This window comes from Heloderma suspectum, chromosome 1, assembly GCF_057233095.1.
Source record: "Heloderma suspectum isolate Gila_16-S chromosome 1, 16-S_ref, whole genome shotgun sequence".
Lineage (NCBI taxonomy): Eukaryota > Metazoa > Chordata > Lepidosauria > Squamata > Helodermatidae > Heloderma > Heloderma suspectum.
This window is the reverse complement of record NC_139458.1, coordinates 101,033,439-101,054,537: the sequence shown is the minus strand read 5'-3', so window position 1 is coordinate 101,054,537 and position 21,099 is coordinate 101,033,439. Positions and strand designations below refer to the sequence as shown.

General features: G+C 47.0%; 1 protein-coding gene across 1 annotated transcript in view; it reads right to left on the bottom strand.

Moving 5' to 3' along the window:
• The window catches only part of GAS2 (growth arrest specific 2), a 186,877-nt gene extending 171,650 nt beyond the window's left edge, over positions 1 to 15,227 (bottom strand). Inside the window, exon 1 of the mRNA XM_084852401.1 lies at positions 15,012 to 15,227. The gene's annotated coding sequence lies outside the window, so the exon portion shown is untranslated. The remainder of the gene's footprint in view (positions 1 to 15,011) is intronic.
• Between the last annotated feature and the right edge of the window lie 5,872 nt (positions 15,228 to 21,099).

Sequence of the window (21,099 nt, the reverse complement as noted above, 5' to 3'; positions counted from 1 at the left end):
ACCAGGAAAGAGGATGGTGTATATCACAAATCAATGGACATCCCATACCTTTCCAGAGGCAACACTCTCGGAAGGCAATTCACAGTACTTAGGATTGCAAGATTCCTTTTGGCATTGAGTTCCAGTGTCCTCAAATGTTTTTGCCTGTCATGGTACAGCAATGTTGCACCTGCTGAAATTCACTTTCCTATATGCCACTTACTGCAATGAAGTGGGCAAAGGAAAGGGTGGCCATGTGCCTTTCAAGAGTAGTTTTTTCACTGCTGAGAAAGACCATTCCTGCCGCTTGCTGTTCTGCAATGAACATAGCAGCTCAAATTGTATGGCTTTGCCTGACCTGCTGCCCTAACTGAGCCTCTCACCAAGTCTTTTCATCAACTACCTTGAACATTTCTCTGATCACTCTAAACTGAAACGTAACATGGTTTTAATAAGTCTGAGTACATTGCAGGGCATTTTGTGGCCACTGCACGCTCCTGTTGAGCTTGTGTATAAAGAAGATGCCCTGTTGGCCAATCTAGTTATATACTACAGGAAGAGACCACTGGAAGCTAACAGCGATTGCTTGTGCCAAAAATGACTAAAAGCTCCCAAACAGCAGCAGCAACAAAACTAGTTAAATCGAGGAGATAAGGCCTAGAACTGCAGACAATCTTCAGCTTTCATGGATAGAAGGTAACGATAGTGGAAAGCAGTCTTTTGGAAAGCCATGAAGAGCAATGGATCAGAAGCCAAAGCTGAGTTCAGCAGTGTCTAACATACATTTCAGCCACCCCTGCTATTTCTCATTGTCACCAAAAAAAAAAAAGGCATTTAAAAAGAACAAAATTATTCCGGCCCTTCATCTCCCTCCCTCCTGGTTTTGCTCATAGTGTTGATTGAGTTCTGTTCAAACAGGAATGAAGGGAAACTATACCTTTTGTAGTTAACACTGAAACTTGCCAAGCAGGCTGCCAGAAATGAGAAGAGTTGGAGATCAGACATTTATAAATGAGCACTTACATTGTTCCTGCAAAGTATACAGATTAGCTAACATACTTATTGTTGTGAGCAGCTGTGAATCGACACAGAAATGGAGGCTTTTGCATGCAGGATAGTATTGCCAACTGCTCTCAATAATGAACAAATCTTTCTCTTTTCAAAACAAGTGGCGTGTGTAGGCAATGTGCCCACACATCGCCTTGGACTCAGCCCAAAGACTCCCCTTTGCGAAGCAACCCTAATGATAACTCTCACATGATGCCTGGGCCGGTGTCAAGGGTCAGCATGATTGGGCGCCTATCAAGGGCCCACACCTTCTCAGGGGGGCACACTGACAAGAGCCCCCACAATCTGCACCTCCTCTTCAGCATTGCAACCTACTAGTTCAGCCACCTATTGCTCTGGCCCTGAGCGAGCAAGCAAGCAAGCAAACAGAAGTGGTGAGCAGGAGTAGTGGTAGCTGCCACTGCCTGCTTGCTCACTAGCTCTCTGCTTGGCAAGCAAGCAGAAATGATGAGCAAGAGGAGGGGGAGCTGCTGGTGAGAGTGGCAGTGAGGGAGTAGGCTGACTGAGTGAGGGGGCCCCGTTGCCCAAGGGGCCCCCAAAACCTGGAGCTGGTACTACATGAAGCACTTTGATGCAGGTATGCATCTGCAACAAAGCACAGGTACACATTTGGTCCTTCCTCTGTGAAGATGTGGCTAGGAGAGAGCGGCAGCTGAGCAAACAAATTCCAAGCAGGACTGGGGAACAGGCTGAAGCAATAGGGGCATACGCAGAGGGGACAGCGTCAACTGCAGGCCAAAGCCTCCGGGTGCATCCAGATGGAGGGCTCCTAGCACTGCCAAAAGGCAATTTTAGGGTGGCCAGCTGTCCTGCTTTTCAGAGGGCAGTCCTCTGAAGGTCTGTCCGAGGGCAATCTTCCATTTGGAAGTGTCCTGTGTTTGAAGGGCTGTCCTGTCCAGGTCAGGTTTATAGATAAAGAACCATAAGAAACTGTGACCATCTCTACATGAGCAATTTATTTCATGCTCATTATTGGTCACTCTCAGAAGTTTGCAGGTCCTTTACATGACGTCGCCAACTTCCGGGACGTCTCCCACGCTTTCCCCCCTTTATCCCACTTTCAAAAAGATCAGAGAGAAGCTGTAACAAAAGGTAATGGCATGGTATCGGCAGTGTGTAATGCCAGTGTAGTGTGATAATTCAGCTGCTAGACGGTGATGTTCCATTGAACATATAGAGCAGTGCCGAGAAGCGAAGGTTTCAATTCCAAATCATATTTTCTCCATCTAAAGGAGCCCACTGTAAACCCAGAAAGACTCCAGAAGAAGAAAGCCCCAGTAAGGATGCAGGGGTTTTGCTTAATGTAGAGAAGCCCAGTAAGGCAGGAGAGTAGGGGGCCTTGAAGATGCCCATCAACTGCTCCTGGTCAGCAGGCTGTGCAGGCACACAGGTCACCTGGACACAGTCTTCTTTGCTATGGTGAGATGTACTGTATTTCTATTTAAATTACAATCTTTCCAAATTTGCATCTTTACATATAAATTAGCATGTGCAACTGGTGTCCCCTTTGGTCTTTTTTTTTTTTTTGGTGGCAACATGCAACTGGTCACACAAAGGGCAATTCTTCCATCTTTTTCTCCTTAATGGTTTTCTGCAGTAAGCAATAAGACAGAAGCGGTGGGAAAACACAAGGGGGTATGAGTAGAAGGCATCATCGTCTGGATCCTCAGTAAAATCCTGTGAATGAGAAAGGGCAACGGTGCCAGAGAAGCCTCATCTGGAAGCACCCTGAGCCAAGAAGGCCAAATGAAGGAGGCAGGAACACTGAGGCAGGGAAGGTGCAGAAAAACAGGGTGGCTGGTAGGCTAGAGAAACAGGCAGACTGGCAAACAGAGACATGTAGAACAAGATCAGGAGCTACAAAGGCAAGGCCAGAGGAGAGCCAATGTGGTGTAATGGTTAGAGTGTTGGACTGGGAGCTGGGAGATCCAGGTTCTAGTCCCCACTCAGCCAGGAAGCTCACTGGATGACTTTGGGCCAGTCACAGACTCTCAGCCCTACCTACCTCATAGGGTTGTTGTTGCGAGGATAAAAATGGAGAGGCGGGGGATTATGTACACTGCCTTGGGTTCCTCAGAGGAAGAAAGGTGGGATATAAATGCAATAAATAAATAAACTACCCAGGCCTAACCTAGAAGCTTATATAGCCAGGCCAAGCTTGGAGAACCCAATGGACTCTGGGGAAAGGAAGTTGGAGCCATGCTGGAATCACAAGTCTGCTCCTTTACCGATCTTCTTTGTAGCCTTGAGTGCCACACCCCAAGGCTCACCAGTATGTAGATGAAAGGTGCCAGTCCTGATAACTAATATGCCAGCAGAGTCCCGGGTGGATTTTCACATTTGGAAACCAGAGACATTAGTCCATGCTTGTTTTCTACAGGTGGGATCTGCTTGCGTTTGTGTGCAAAGCTTTACAATGGCTTGGTAAATTAGGATCCTGGCAGAAGGTGAAGCAATCACATGCAACTTCACCAGTTATTCAGAAAAGGAATGGGGAATCAAAAAGTATTCATTCAACCCACCTCTCACCACTAAAATCATTTTGTGGGTTGTCCCTAAGTGGCTATACCACCAGTCCCCAACCTGGTACCCCTAGATGTGTTAGACTACAACTCCCAACATCCCCCAGCCATGTTGGCTGGGGGTGCTGGAGTTGTAGTCCAATACATCTGGAGGGCACCAGGTTGGGAAAGGCTGAATATAATGATGATGATCAAAACGTTATGGTTGGTTTAAGCTATTTTAGTTGGTATATAGCTTTGACAGCTTTCTTAAAGAATGTGCCATAAATGGCATTTGACTATATCAAATTTCAGAAATATTAAGAAAATTGTGGAGGCACCACCAGGATTTAAGTCTCTTTTAGCTGACATAACTAAGCCCTGGAATTAAGTTAGAGCTTGAGGGTGAGGTGGTCTTGACAAAGCTAGGTAATTTTCTTCCATTCTTAAGGTAGAATGACTTGGAGAAAAACAATTTTGTTTTCATTCTTACAGCCTGACTCACAGTCACTCCCTGTAATATTTGTAAGATCTGTTTAAAAGACCTGAAATGTTAAAGATTTGTCTGAACATCTTTTGTGCCGTTGGGAGCCTTGATTTTATTCTTTGGTGCTGAGTATTTAATGCTGAGTATTTAATGCTGGCATTTTCTAGTTTGGTTTTATGATTTGGATGTGTATTTTAGTGTTTTATTATGGTAAGCTGCCCAGAAAACATTGTTATTTGGTGGCATATGAATGTGATAGATAGATAGATAGATAGATAGAGAACTCGGCTGGTGAGTGCCGACGAGCTAGTAGGAAAAACGGGACCGTTGAGAAACAAGAGAAAGTATGCTTGGAGCAGCCTTCCCCAGTCTGGTGCCCATGTTGACTGAGGGCTAATGGAAGTTGTAGTCCAACACAACTGGAGGTCACCAGATTAAGGAAGGCTGCTTGGCACAGCCCCTGTTTTTCAGAAGTGCGAAAAGGAAAAAGAAAATAAGCTATCGGTGCAAAAGCCCCCTCCCAAAACAGCTCCATGAGAACTGAGCATGCTCAGTGGCCACAGAATGCTGAGTGTTTGCTGGGAGTGGGGACAGAAATTGGGGACAGGGAAACTGGAACGCAGTATTCTGGAGGAAGGCATTGCTACTTGGCTGGAACTCTAAACAGGAGCACTCCATGCTGCAACTCCCACTTGCACAGTTAAAATGTACATCAAAGTTACTGGATTCAGTCCAGTTTAGTTGCCTGGATCTCAGTGGAACTGAAGGGAAGCCTTTTGATTTAAACATGGACAGCGAATCTTCTAAGCATGGACTGTATCACATGTATATTCTTTACAGTACCTCATGTCAAATAAATCTTTAATATTAACAGTGGAGATTTTTAGGCTGAAGACTTTTTGATTCGTTTTATGTGATGCAGTCTGTCTTGAACAATTCTGCACACAATTCAAGTTAAGGGTTATTTTAAAGAAATAACTAAACAAAGCACAGTAGCAAAGCACATGTTAAGCAGAAGTTGCTGGGTTCAGTCCCTACCATCCCTGGTTAAAGGATCTCAGTTTATAAAGCTGGGAACAAGTTCTACGCTAGACTTCAGGAAGCTGCTGCCAGCCAGAAATGGCAGTATTAGGTTAGGTAGATCTTTGGGTTGACTCAATATAAGGCAACCCCTTACACTACTGATGCTTCCAGGTGAGGCTTTCATTGCACCTTCACCCTGTCTCATTCACAAAATCCTATGGGAGGTCCAGATGACAATGTCTTCCACTTGTAACCCTCACATGTTTTCCCACCATTTTTTTCTTTCCACTGAACACCCATTAAGAGCATTTCTACATGAGGCTTTTATTGCACAGTTGTGACTGGTTACTCACGGAAGTTTGCGGGTCCCTTACATGACGTTGTCAACCTCCAGGGTGTCTCCTGCACTTTCTGACCTTTTTTTCTGACCAGATTTTTTAAAAGATCGGGGATAATGCAGTAATAATTGTTAATCTGCTTTAATGGCTGTGTGAAATTGCACAGTTCCGCTATAACACAGCATCATCTAGTGGCTGTATAATGAAACATGTCAAACTTGCAGGCAAAGGAAGCCCCAGGAAAAAAAGCCCATGTCAGCCATGTAAGGAGCCACTCTTAATCCCACAAAGAATCCAGAAGCAGAAGCCCTGGTAAGTTGCAGGATAAAAAGCCTGGTGTGGAGAAGCCCTAAGAATAAAAAGATGGAAGAGTTGCATAATGTCCTTTGATTGGTAGCACTAGGAGCCCTCAGTCTAGAAACACCCTACATTAAAGCTGCAGTTCTATGAACATTTAAGCAGGAGCAAGTCCCACTGAAATAAATGGGACTTACTGAACAGACAGACATAAGGTTGCATGGTAAGTTATTAGAATCCCTATGGCTGGGGAACTTTATGTGGGTGGGGGCCAGATGACCTCCTGCCAAGTCCTCTGTGGGCTGGATGATGTCAGGGCCAGGGCAATGTTGCCTGGTGTCATCCGGTCTCCAGCCAAAGCACCACCTATAGCCCCCCCCCCCCCCCAGCCGGCATTTTGGTTGGGGATCTAGTTTCACCGTGTGCAGACTTTCCCTGGCTGGGGAAAGTCCATGTACACCAAAACCATCCTGACAAGGTGCCAGCTGGAGCAGTGCTTCCCTAGCTGGCCCCCCAGTTAGGGCAGCTTTGCCTTCCCCGTGCCTTCTCCCATTGGGAAGGACCTTGAATGGGTGAAATAATTAGCATGCTGTTCACTCTCCCAATAGGAATGGGGAGTGGCGCACAGGGGAATCCACAGCAGGGGTTTCTTTCCCCACTAGCCTTCAGTAGGTGGGGTTTTAGGGTGGGGGCGTTGCCTGAGGTCCTGTGGGCCAAATGGGCTGGTCTTGTGGGCCAAATCTGGCCCATGGACTGGAGGTTCCCCATCCCTGCCCTAAGGGTGGAACAGAAGATAGACTCCCAAAATGTTAGGGGAATAGAAGGGAATGGAAGATAGGGGGAAATGGAAGATATACTCTCAAAATCTGAGACTTTCTTTCTGATCCCACAATCTCAGAATAAAAACGAGACATAGATTTATTTCTAATAGTACAATAATTTTCTGCCAAGAATCATTCAAAACACACCATGATTTTGCCATAAACTACAACAGCTACTGAAAAATAAAGCCACAAAGGGTGTAAATAATACTAGAAATGCTCAAAAATAATACTAGAAATACAAAACAGCAGATGCAACTATCAGTCATTAAAAATCTGCTCAGATACACATTTTCTAAAATTCAAAGAGAAACTTAGTGGGCCTTTCCATTTCCTTAGGGAAAGGTTTTTGTAATTATTGTTCCTTCCAAGAAGACGTGTGGACCAGCTTCCTCTCTGAAGATCTTAACTGAGGGGTGGTGGCTTCCTATGGAAAAAGGTGCTCCCAAAATAGTTATCAAATATATTCTATCCACCTAGCACTTATACCACCAATGACCTACATGGGCGTTCTGAAGTACTCAAGTGTAAGATACGAGACAGGGTGATGTCTCCAATAAGCATCTGAGTGAAATACGACAAAGAAATGTAATGCCCATACCATGTATTTATTTATTCATTCATTCATTCCATCATCATCATCATTTTCTAGCTTGGACTCAGGGTGCGTAATAGTATGCTAATTATTCTCTTACTCACCATCCCTGGCCAACAAGCCAATTTGAATTTTAAAATGCCATTTTATCATTTCAGATGTATGGGTTAGGATTTAGTATGTGTCCAGGGCTCCATCTACATGGAAAATAAAAGCTTTCAGGTTATATCTGGATTTTCATGATATTGCTTTGGTCCGTCAGGGGCACATGAAGCAAGAAATGTGAAGTATGCACTCCTAAAACCCTGCTTTCACAGGTCACCCAGCACTTGAAACCCCCATACTTTGGGGTTGGGCGGACGGAGTAGAACTGAACATCAACTCTGTAGGTGCTGCTTAGCGAATGAGAGAGGCTTGTTCCCCACCCCTGTCAACTCTCCTCTGCTCAGAGAAGTTTACTGGAAGTGCTGAATTAAGCCCCTGTAGTTTACCCCACACCTCTCCCCTCTCATCCACCTTCTGGATATTGTGAAAGATTAAAAGACATTGCGCTATTGTGAATGGAAAAAACAGACTACATAATCTGAATGGGTGAAGCAGCTACTGCTCCATTGTGAATGCTTGAAACAGCGCTACTGCAATTTTCTGAATGAGCAAAACGGGCTGCAAACTGTGAATAGGTAAAGCAGCTCCTGCACTATTGTGAATTCCTGAAACAGTACTACTGCACTCCTATGAATGGGAAAAACAGGCTACATATGGTAAATGGGAAAAGCAGCTACTGTGCTATTGTGAATGCTTGAAACAATACTGTTTCAATACCTCTATACTGTGAGTGGGGAAAAGAGGCTAGATACTGTGAATGGGAATGCAGCCCTACTGTGAATGGGGAAAAAGAGGGAAGAGAGGGGAAGGGGACAGCCCCATCCCTTGACCAGGTCACTGCCACATCACAGAAATAGGCATGCCCAGGATTTAATGCGGGGGAGAGGGACGAGGCATACTGCAGCAGAACCATGCGGGAGTCACATTTAAGGAAAAAAGATGCACTAAAAGGACTTTCTGAAAATGCACCTTTCCCAGAAGGAAACTGCAGGATTGCTGAGGACTGGTGACAACATCATCTGTCACAAACAACCCTGATGTGCTGCGACTTCACACAAATCAGCCATGTAGATTGGGCCCGGGGAAGAGAGTTCTAAAGTTATGGAGCAGGTTGTGGGAATGACTCTCTGTGAGCCCTTGTGGATCTGACTGGGTGCACAGACACTATATATCAGAGAGCATTCCAGGTTGAACTTAAAGCTCATGGTGGTGGAACATATGGATGAAGGTTGTCTCTCAGATACATGGCTGTTTATAGATGATGATCCTCCAGCACCTTGTATTGAGGTTGGAATACTGTTTGAAGTCGGTGCAGATAGTGGAGAAATGGGATAATGTGCTCCTTATTAACATTATCAGGCTCACATTAGATTGTAGGCTAGATCTCTTAGGCTAGTCCAGAGAATGAAATATAAGAAAATACATATTAACTCTAACTACATCGTAAGTACACAATATGTGTAAACTTAACAGTTATTTTCTTTCCTCTAACAATAATAAATAACTGGGTAAAGCATAAGCTCACTCATATGCAGAAAGCACTATTATATTTTTGTAAGGAAATTCAATCTTTTTCTCTCCAGTTATTTTATTATCCATATAAACCATACCACAACCAATTTAGCCCAGAGTTCTGGAACTCTCCCAGATTAGCTTGGAGCATACTGTACATGTTAAAGAAAAGGAGGAGCGGGGCGGAAGGAGGGGAACCACCATCTGAAACTCATTAATCAATTAGAATTTTTAAGGGCTTACATCAAAATGTGATCTATTCTGATAAAGTAAACTCTAATTCACAAGCAGCCTTTGTCCTTTGTGTTATGAATACATTTGATACAAAGTGCATGGTGTGCTCAAAATGCAGCAGGACAGGAACCTGGCACATGGTTGCACACTGATGCTTAAGACTTATGTAAGCCTTGTGGTTTGGAAGCCAGCACAAAATGTAATTAGCAAACATATTTATCTTTTTGCAGCTGGTCATTAACAGTGCAGTGCTATACACATCTACTTGCATGCAAGTCCCATTCAATGCAATGGGACTCACCCCCCAGGTAAGTGTGTATAACATGATAGCCTAAACGCCTAAGAACTTCCAGGTCCATTTTTCTTCAGTAGTCTCGCTACAATCAGAATTGCTCAAGACTGACTGAGGATTGGGGCCTTCCATCACCTGTCCTGTTAAGAGTGCTTTCCCCCACACATTTCTCTGATCTTTATTGTGGAGAGGGCAGTTAATGAAGTCTGGTAGGTTTGAGGGAGGCTTTGTATTGGTTATGCATGCCCAGAAATACAGTTTGCATTCTGAAAACATTCATATATTCTTGTTGCCATAGATCATTCCTCTACCACATCCCCATCCCATCCAAAGATTGTTCACCTGTGTGAAGGGAGAAGCCCCAGCCATCATATTTCCAGCCCTACATTTTGGGCTGCTTCCCAGTATATCCCTGTTCCCTAATTAGAGTGCCCACTTACACATCACCAAAAAAGAGGAAATTCAACACCAAGAAAGAGGACACAGATCTGAATAAAATTAGCATGTGCTAATATATATGCATAGATTCAAAGCTAAAAATGATTACTATAATTTAAACAGAAATAAAATCCATCTCAGTGGGGAAGACTGTGACCGGATGGCCTATGTGCCTGCTCCATCCACTCTCCAGGAGCTAACTGGTGATGGCCAAGACCCTTCCCTGCTTATGGTTCTTTATCTTTAAACTGGACTTGGACTGGACAGGCCTCCAAATAGAGGATCGTCTCCTGTAAAGTAGGACACATGGTCACCCTATCCCTAATCCAAGGCTGGTTCAAGTGTGTGATGCATCTTCTCCCACCACTATAGAAGGAAGACCAGTGAAGAACACAGTGCCTTGAAAAGCAGGAATGATGTTGTGAAGGACAACCTGCACACACAAATCAAGACCCGGTACAGATACTGGAACAATGATGGCGTCACACGTTGGTGAACATGTCAGTCTGCAGTCTGGATCCTGCAGTTTATTTGTTCAGATCATCTGTCTCATCGCACACTGCATTTTACGTACATCGAAGATTGGGCCTGATACACAGAGGCACAGATGCCCAGTTATTCATTATATAAAGGGACGCTTCAACCCTCAAAGTTGAATTTGTAAAAATAGAGGTCATGTCAGCCTACAATATGCCCTTTGACCTCAAACCTTTGTCCACATTGCCAGCAGTAAAGCAGTGACCTCCATTTTTTGCAGCATTTGAAGCAACTTATGAGGGTAGTAATGTGACAATCACATGGCCAGGTGGTACACCCCATGATTGCTACGCCTTGAGAGCCTCTTCCCATGTTACAGCGTGGGCGGCGTTCAATGGCATCTTCTTTCCATGCTGCTAAGATTATGTGAGAACGTGAAGGGAACCCTACCAGATCAGACCAACAGCCTATCTACTCCAGCATCCTGTCTCCCACTATGGCCAGCCAGATGCCCATGCAGGCCGTGGCAGCAAAAGCCCTCTTCTTTATTGCTCCCCAGCAACTGGCATTCAGTCCATACCATCTCTGAGCAGGGAGGCTGAAAATAACCATCATGGCTACAAGACACTGCTAGATTTCATTGGATGACCCCATGTTCTAGTATGCGGGTAGGCAATGCGGCACCCTGGGGGCCAGGGCATCCACAGAACCCCCTTGGCACCTCCCAAAGCACCCTCCCCCTCCTGATTTTTAGGGTTTGAAAAATGCTTCCCATTGACTGGGTTCAGTTCAAAGCAAGCTGAGAGCCTCCGGCCACTGCGATCTACATTTCCCATGAATCCCTTTGGGCTCCATGTGGGGCTCAGGGAGACATTCTTAGGAAATGAAGACGGTGGGTGGCTGCAGGCCAGAGCTTTGCTCTGAAGTGTGTCCAGACACCAAAAAAGAAAAGAAAAAAAAGGAACCCCTGTCCTCACTGCTTCGCATGCTGGGGGACACGGTAAGGAGCAGGGTAGGGCAAGGGAGGGAAGCAATGCGGGAGCTCGGGAGCACAGCATGAGCCAGTGCAGGGGTTGGGGGCAGGTCAACAGAGGGGTTGGAGGGCAGCACAGGCCAGCTCAGTGGTGCTTCATGTGTGTGCCAGTGTGTTTTATGTGTAGGGTGGGCCTCTCATTTTTTACTTGCGTTTTCTGTTTGGGATGGGTGTTTTTTGTGTGTGATTTCTGTTTGGGGTGGGTGTTCAAGTTACTGCCTCAACAGTTTATCCAACATGGGAGCCATTTTGTAAACAGCCATTCCCTCCCACCCAGTGGCAGCCATTTTGTGATGGTGCCTACCTGCAGTTCTTCCTCAAAATCCCAAATGTGTTTACCGGTCCAAAAAGGTAGAGAACTCCTAGTATCATGAGGGAGGAATACTCTCCATCACACCATGCATAATTTTATAGGTTTCTTATCATGACACTTTTTTTTTCTAAGCTAAAAAGTTAAACACTGTAGCCTTTCCTTGTAGGGAAAGAACTGCATCCCTTTCCATTCAAATAACTTCATTGCCCTTTTCTGCACCTTTTTCTGCAACCAAAAGCCCAGGGCCATGTGAGAGGAGGCCAGGGATACAGTTACCACATTATTGGACTTGCCGGCATCATTGGTGACACTGACATGGACAGGAGCTGTGGCAGAAGCTGCTCCCATGGGGCCCAGATCTTCGAATGTTACCAGACTGGGACAGGAAAGACAAATGCTGCAGTGGGTCCTTCTCCAGTACCCTAAACCAGGCCTCCCCAACCTGGCACCCTCTGGATATCTTGGACTACAACCCCTATCTTTCCCAGCCACTGCTGCCTGGGGATCATAGGAGTTGTTGTCCAACACATCTGCAGGAGGCCAGGTTGGGGAAGGCTACCCTAAACTTTACATCAGAAGGGGGGGACGCACACCCCAAGATGTATATGGGGGACTGAGTTGCTCAATAGTGATAAAAGGGCATTCTTCATATGCTCTTAAGCATTCTCTATTACTCTGGAGCATGTGGTAGAGTGAATCCAGGCGAGAAAATAGATTCTGAGGATAAAATCCGTGCCCCAACTGAAGTCCCTTGGCCCTCACTGCGGAATTCAGTACTCGAAAGTATCCATTGCACCCATTAATGGCAAACCCTTGGCTTTCCCTGCAACTCCCTAATTAGTCTATAGAAATATTAATCACTTCTGTAGGGACCCACGCTACTTCCCCCATCTCGGATCAATATTTCGCCGGCTGGCTGGAGGCACTGGCAAGCTATATTAAACGCAACTCTGCTACAATCGTGATCAATGGTCTCTTGCACCAGCCGAAAATGCCTAGCAGAATGTCGGCTAATTTCCCATTAAATCACAGCCCACATCACAAAGCCATTACGCTTGGCGCGGCGTCCAGCTACCTCGGCAGTGGAGACCCGATCCAAGACTTAATGCGTTTTGGAGAGGGGCTGGAGGTCAAATACCTGCCCATCAGCAACCACCCCCACCTCCTCTGCCCTTCCTCCTCGCAGCTCAGGGCCATTATGACAAAGTTAGGCTTGCAGCAATGCGGACGCAGAGCTGCGTCGGAGGTGGGGAAAACCTGCAATGCGACGGGCAACCGGTGGGAGAAAGGGGGGAGGGATTCTCTGCCTACATCCCGTTCAGCCGCCTTCCAAATTCAAGGGAGGCAAAAAGCCTTCCATGCGGGGAGGGGAGGGGACAGCTCTCCTCCTCCGATCCCTCCCCCCAGATCCCCTGGCCCCAGGAAAGCGAGCGCGCCTCGATCGGGGGCGGGGGCGGGGGAGCCGTCTGAAGAAGCCAGGCGGTAACGTGATCCCTGCAAAACACCCATAACAGAAAGCCTGCCTCGTTCCCTTGTCTGCATCGAATCTATCTCCACCACAGCGGGATTGGGGTGGGCGGCGCAGCGCGCTCTGTGCCTTACGCTCTGTGCCCTGGGACTGTCCAGGGCTAACCGAACAAAACTAACCCCCCCGCCGCCGTCCCTCGGCAACACTTGCTTCAGCAATCGCTGCGGATGTTGCCAGAGAACAATGCAAAAAGAAAGGAAGAGAAGAAACACCCATCTTGATCATATTTCTTCCTATAGCGCGTGATTAATGAAACAGAAGGTGCTTTTTCGTGGAGAACATTTCTTCTGTTTTCTTCTTGTATCTATTCTCTCCCCACCCCCCTTTGGCTACCCATCCTGAGTCTTCCAGACAGACCCATAGCCAGCCTAAAAGTCCTGGGGGGGGGACAAAAAAAGTGGGGGGGACAATTCATCTTGTTTGCTTTTTGAAGACAAAATTGTAAACTGTTTTATATTATTATTTGTTTGTAAAAACCATTTAGGGGAGCAGGAAAAAAATGGGGGGTAGCCCCCCCAGCTCCCCCCCCGCCCGGCTACAGACTAGCTTCCAGCTGTGGTGGGCGAACTAAACAAACTAAAATAGAAAACGCTTGAAATGGACCACTCTACGCTAAGGAGGGGGAGGCGATCTTCCTAAGACTCTCACATTGAACTCAGCGGTACTTACTTCTGAGTAGGCGCGCACTTGAGCTGTCAGTCGCGGGTTGGTATGAATACCTCGATTCCCGGCGCACACCTAACTATAAACGAGGGAACCAGTCATTTGTAACTTCCCCTCCCATTACAGCCACATGGAGGGCCTGGACTCCAGTGGATCACTCTGGGGCAAACTCCCCCAACTTCGTGTCCTGCAGAGGTGTCGGACTACAACTCCCATCACTCGCTGCCAGGATCACTGGCTAGGCTGGCTGGGGGAGATGGGAATTGCAGTCCAACACATCCGAAGAGCACCAGGTTGGGTAAGGCTGCTCCAGGCGGCTGTCTAAAGACGAGATATCCATGGTTCCTTACCACGCTTCGGACCAGCAGCAAATAATAATAATAACAACAACAACATGCTGAAATCCTGAGAGTCCTTCCCATCTTGGATGGAGCCCTTCGGACAACCTTCTAGATGGATCCGATCCACTCCACCCCGCTCACCCTGGTGATTATAAGCGTGCTCTGGACGTACCTTCTAAAACAATACTTTAATTAAAGATATTAACGTTCCGGGTAGGAAACATGACATAGGCATCTCCCTCACTCTCTCACACACGTGATGCTTTGCTCTGGGTGCCGAGCCGGCTCCTTAAGAGAAAGAGCAATGCGGACATTCATCTGGGGGGCGGAGGTGGACTCCGCTATCTGCAGCCAGACCCCATATTCACGCGCAAAAAGCCCTGCTGCAGAAGCCGAGCCAGCGCCTGCAAAGCGGAGACGGCGCTTCTCCAGGAAAGAGCCCGCAGCGATCCTCTCTCGAGGCCCCCCTCTCCCCTTCTCGGGCACTTTCAGACTTTGCAGCCTTTCCGCTCCGAAGGCGATCGTCGCCCCGAACAGGCGGACTGCGGGACCGAAAGCCGGGCGCTCCGCTGCGCGCACGCTTGTTTGGCGACTTTGCCCGCCCAGCCCGAGCCGGCCGCGCGCGCGGGCGGCTGGCGAACTGTTTGTTCGCCGCTGCGGGGTGGGGTGGGGAGACGATTCGATGCCGGCCGGACGGGGGATAAAGTTGCGCCGAGTTTTCTCGCGCGCTCTTCCGCCGTCCCAGTGAAGTGCGCGCCCGCACGCGCCCGCCCATGTTCAGATCAGCGGCACCCCCCACCCCAGCCCACCCCCCGGTCAGATGTGTTTGCGAACGTGCCTCAGCGGCGCTCACCGGAGTCCTCCCCCCACCCCGTACCGCGATGGCTATTTACTAGTAGACAGCCAGCAGTTCACACCCGTCTCGCTTTCTCTCTCTCGCCCCCGTTGCAAAACATTCTCACTCACTTTCTCTGCGCGAATCGAATGCCCCAGAGCTCGTCTCCTCTCGCAGCAGCCCGTCCTGCTCTCCTCGCCTGAGCAGCTCAGCAGCAGCAGCAGCAGCACTACTGCCGCTCTTCATACTTCTGATCTCTCTGTACTTGGAGCTCTCTTTGGGAAACCTTTTTTCCCCCCCGCCAGAAACAGATTTCCTACATTTCATCAGTCCACATAGACAGAACGGAAGTTTAACGCTTACTGGGGGGGGGGGGGGGGAGAGAGAGAGAGAGAGAACCGACGACACGGCAAATACAATTGACACCGGTTTACCCTTGAAACGCGGAGAGATTGAATTACAAACTATTGGCAGGGACTTTGGGCTGAGAAAGATCCAGCTCTTATTTATGCGGCTTCCAATACTCTAATTGAGGAGAAGGGGGAGGGGGGAGAGACGACTTTAAAAAAAAATATATGCGGGCTGGGATTTATTGGAAGAATTTAATGACACCCTTGTATGCTGTAAAAAGTTTCATTTGGGGACCCAGATGACTTAATTTTAGCTTCATTCCTGAAGGATCATTGGGTGAACTCCACATCCCATTGAAATCAGTGGCAATGTTCCCATTGATCTGAAAGGAGAAAATAAGGGTTGTCGCTGGTTTATTGAAGCATTAGCTTTCATGGGCTCCCCCCCCCCCTTTTATCAGATGTATGGAAAAAAGTCATAAAGATTCATCCACTTAAACCTCTAAATGATTTTTCCCCTCAGTTGGCCCAAGACAAATTTGTGTCTGGCTGCCTTCCCCGCCCTGGTGCCCTCCAGATGTTGTGGACTTCAACTCCCATCAGTCCCAGCCCACACAGTCAATGGTCAGGAATGGTGGGAGTTGTAGTCCAAAACATATGGAGGGCACCAGGTTGTGGAAGGCTTGGGCCTGAGTTGGACTATCCAAGTAAGGCCTTTCCCTTCCACTAACTAATACGGCACAATCTTCCCCAACATGGTTCTCTCCAGATGAAATATCAGCAGGGCCGATAACTCCCCAGCCAATAGCTCCCATGGTCTGTTTGTCTCCAACTTAATCATTTTCACCTGACCCCCAAATTGATAGCTTCACCTTGCTTCATCGTAGGGCTGCTTCCATAGATATGGCTGCCTCTGTATGACTTCTATGTAAGCATGCTTAGCATCCTGTTACTGGATGCAATTCCATTCATACAAGGTCATGAGCATTTTTCACCCTGACATAAATGACAGAGCCCTTCTAAGCAGATGTCTGTGTCACTAGTTCTGCATGCCCGGACCAGAGCTAGGACTGCTTCACACAAGGTGACCACCACATAAACCACACTTGAAATCGGGTAAGTGTGTACAAGTTCTTGATGTGGTGGATCAGTTTGTACTGTGTTCGTGCTGTTTCATCCACCTTGTGGATTGGCTTCTAGTGTTCACCACCATACTATTGCAATCCACTGACATGGAAATATAATGGCACATTGGAAATAAACTTTGTATTGGTGGCTGTTTCATGGGGCGAACCATCACTCAGGAATGACTCGGGTTTGGGATAAATTGTTACATCAATGAAGCCAAGAAGCTTCCACACCTCACCAATTACATGAGAAGGCCAAAGGATGATTTACGCATGGACAGGCTCCTCATCCTTTCATGACACAACTCAAAAGCTGAAAATGTGGGAACTGTCTTTGCAGATGACCTCAGGTGATATGAAAGCTCTGGTTGTGGAGTCTTATCTGTGATGGTTGCTTTACATATGCAGCTCGTCACTTGGTATTTCAATTGGCAGGACGTAATGAATATGCATGTGTTGGGAATGTAGTTTGAGGGGTGGGTTACTCTGGGAGGATGGTGAAGTAGTCATGTAATTGTTTCACCATGTCCCAGATACCATTTTTCCCTGGTTACCATATTTTACCAAATGTTTTGTCAACTAACACTTTCCAAAGCCTAGAGGTGTTTTTGTAAACAGGGATGTTGCTTTGTGGTGAAGCAAATATGGCCATTCATGTCTCTCCACCTTAAAATGGTTGTTTAAGCTAGGGATGGACAAAGTAGAGCTCCAGATTTTTGGACTTTAGTTCCCAGCATTCCTGATGATTGGCCATCATCTCGTCGTTGATGAGAGGCTCCTGAGAGGTGAAATACAAAACTTCTGGAGAAGTATCTTCTGCCCACACCTGATCTAAGGAATGAGTCCCATCATTAGCTTTGGGACTAATTGCAATCAATCCAGACATTTATTTTTTCTACATTGAATGCCTATGTGACAAACAAGTTGTGTGAATTTGTTAATTCACATGACCAAGACAGTGCTCGAATTATGAAGGAAAGGCAGTGGGTCCTTAAATGAAACCCACAGGCTCCAACTCTGACTCCTCCATTATTAGCCAATTCATGCCCCCATAGCCTTGCTAAAGAGTAACTAAGAGTGCATCCATAGGGCAGGTGGGTGGGGGGGAGGTTTAAGGATGGATGGATTCCCTACCTTCCAGTCCAGTGGGGAATCCGCCCGGGGCCCCCCGTGATCAATTCCTCCCCCCTCCCGGAATCCTCTGGAGCAACTCCGCATCCGGAGGATTCCGCGGAGCCGCACTCCAGCTCCACACTGCTGGCAATGTGGTAATGGCAGCCGCCATTACCGTATTCCTTGCAGAAATACAGCTGCAAGTGGCATACAAATACGCTATTTGCATCTGCGTTTTTCCCTGCGATAGGCTAGCCTATCGCGGGAAACTCAGGGCTTTATGGCCGCAAGTGGCATCCAATATGCCATTTGCGTCTGTGTTTTTCCCCATGATAGGTTAGCCTATCGCAGGAAAAAACACAGATGCAAATGGCGTCCACTACGCCATTTGCGGCTGTATTTCTCCAAGGAATATGGTGATAGCAGCCGCCATTACCATATTGCCAGCAGTATGGAGCCAGAGTGCAGCTCCGCAGAATCCTCGGGAAGCAGAGGTGAGTGGCGCTGTTCCGCTGTGGATTCTGGAGGCCGGATTCCAAAGAATCTGGCCTTATTTGAATCCGCGGCAGAATTGTCCGCCATCCCTAGGGAGGTTAGACAAATTCCTGGAGGAAAAGGCTATCAATGGCTACTAGTCTTGACTGGTATGTGCTACCTCCAGGACCAGAGGCAGTGAGCCTATGTACTAGGGATGTCAGAGAATTCCACCATGAATCTCGGGGAGGCCAAATGCCAGAGCATTCGGCCCCCCGAAATCGGTGGCGGAACGGTCTGCCACCCCCCCCCGCCACCCCCCGGGACGGGACTTACCTTGGGTGGATCTTCCTGGCAGCGGCGGCTCCGGCGGTGGTTTGGCGGCCGGTCTTCCGACCGGCTGCTGCCACCACCATTTCCAGTTAAAAAAAAAATAAAAAATGATACGCTATGTAAAGATTTACATAGCCTATCATGGCTAGATTTTTAAAAAACACCGTGATCGGCTACGTAAATGTTTACATAGCCTATCACGGCTGATTTAAAAGAAAGAAAAAAAACGCGCGTACGCAAATGGCGGCGCCCAAGGGCGCCGCCATTTGCGCTCCTTATTTTGCCACGTCTTAGTCTACGTAAACATTTACGTAGACTAAGATGGCGAAAATAAGGGGAACGTAATTAGCATAGCGTCTACGCTATTTGCGTTCCCCTTATTTTTGCCGTCTTAGTCTACGTAAATGTTTATGTAGACTAAGATGTGCCAAAATAAGGAACTCAAATGGCGGCGCCCATGGGCGCCGCCATTTGCATACACGTGTTTTTTTTTCTTTTAAATCAGCCGTGATAGGCTATGTAAACATTTACGTAGCCTATCACGGCTGACTGCAGGGACGCCAACGTCCCTGCTAGCCAGCGGCCAGATGTCCGGCCGCTGGCGGAGCTGGCCGGCAGCTCCGCAGAATCCCTGCGGAGCGGAGCTGGCCAGCCAGGATTCGGGGGGGAGGGACAGAGTGCCTCCCCCCCCGGCCAGAATTTCGGGGGGAGGGACGGAGCGCCTTCCGCCCACCACGATTGTCACCCTTCAAAAAGGTAGGTGACTTTCATACATCCCTACTATGTACACCAGTTGCTGGGGAACATGGGCGGGAGGTTGCTGTTGCACTCATGCCCTGCTTGTGGGTTCCTGGTCGACAGCTGGTTGACCACTGTGTGAACAGAATGCTGGACTAGATGGACTCTTGCTCTGATCCAACATCGTTATGTTCTTAGAATGGGAAGAAAGTCCCCCTCCATCAGCAAAGAGCTCCACAGGCATATCTCTACTACCAGCTGTAGGCCACAAAACAGGGCATTCCAGAGGCACTGTAACAGTGCAACCAGATGCATGTCTGCGAAGTAAGTAGATTGCAGCTTAGCAGGCCATTCTCAACAAGTAAGGGGGATGGTTCCCCTCTGGCTCCCTGTAATTTGAGCACTGAACTGAGATAATCTGTATTTGTGAAAGCTGATTCATACAATTAGTTCATAACAGACACATGCAGGAAGGACCCCAAATGTTGGCATGCGACTTTGCTTTTACTTCAGAGTAGTTTGTGTGTTTTTTTAATCATTGGGCTTACTTCCGTGAAACTGTGTTTAGGCTGTGGTCATGTGAAAGGTAGATTTTATATAAATTACGTATTTGACAGATATATGTATTGGGTTAGCCATTTGAAAGAACATAACAGCCACATATCCACATTCATTTTACTACATGCATTTGCTGATTAATATACCAGTCGTAATGTTAACCAACAGTTGCTTATTAGCTCAGTCATCTTGTCATTGTGCAAAGAGTTCTTTCATTAATTCAGGAGGGAGAAACAGACGTTGGAACCTCTGTTTCAACTGTTGTATGGATATAGATCATTGTCTAGTTGCATTTCCTAAGAGTTATCCTGCCCAAGAAGGAGTGTTTCAGATGGATGGTGTTTGTTTTTTCTAGCTGCACATTTTGAACAAGTAGGACCTGCAGCAAAATGTTACACTGCATAATCAGCCCTAACAGAAGTGCTCCTCTTCTGGGTTCAAGCCAGCTATGTCCTCCTCTAGGACACTAAGCTATAAGGAACAGAGCATTCTGCCCCCATCTGGTTTTCCATTTTTCTTTTCCAGCCAACGCTCAACATTTTGTGGTTAGTGAACATGCTTGGTTTGTGGGGGCGGTGGGGGACGTTGCTAAATATTTTTGGTCCTTCTGCAAACCATGGTGTTCAGCCAAGCATGCTGATACCTACCTCTTGTTATTATTCACTTATTTTGTTTTAGCTCCAATCATGTCAGCACTCACCACTTGAGTTTAGTATTAGAGGGAGTGATGCTATGAAATTATGGATGCAATCCTACACACGCTTACATAGGACTACATTTCTACTTCTAGGAGTACACACAGTTCTGCTTCGGAACAGAAGTGTGTAAGACAGTGATGCATGTTCCCTATTTAGTAATGCAGGAGTTGTGATCATCTGTGTCATATCTCAACTGATCACATATAGTTTATTCCAGGGGTGGGCAGAAAGTTGATCTCCAGGTGTTTTGGACTTCAGTTCCCAGTATTCCTGACCATTGACCATGCTGGTGGGGGCTTCTGGGAGTTCAAGTCCCAAACATCTGGAGATCTACATTCTGCCCCACCCCACTGTACCCCTACCTAAAACAACCTAAAATCTTCTGTGGTAAATAGCTGAGGATTGCAAGTGCAACTGACAATTCTGTAACTTAATTATTTCTTAACCAGCTAATTCTTGAGTTCCAAATAGCCCAGAGTGTACATTTATGGAAATACTTCCAGTTATAATCAACTGTTCTTGACCTCTTTGTCCTGACTGACTATTTGCTTTAAAGTCAAGCCACGGGGATTTAATAGCTGGAATTTACTATTTCCCTTTACAACAGATGTATCTGAACAACCCTTTCCAAACACATTTTAAACAATGCTTTTCCCTTGAGCACTTTTTTATTTGCACTAGTCCTGTCTAGCACCCGCTGAGGTGTAACCAGGTAATGGAAGCTGAGGTAGCTGCAGGGGTCATAGCCTTGCTATGTAGGAATTTAAAAATGTTGGAAAGGCTGTGCACATTTTAAGACAGATGAAGGACTATGGGCAGTATCCAACT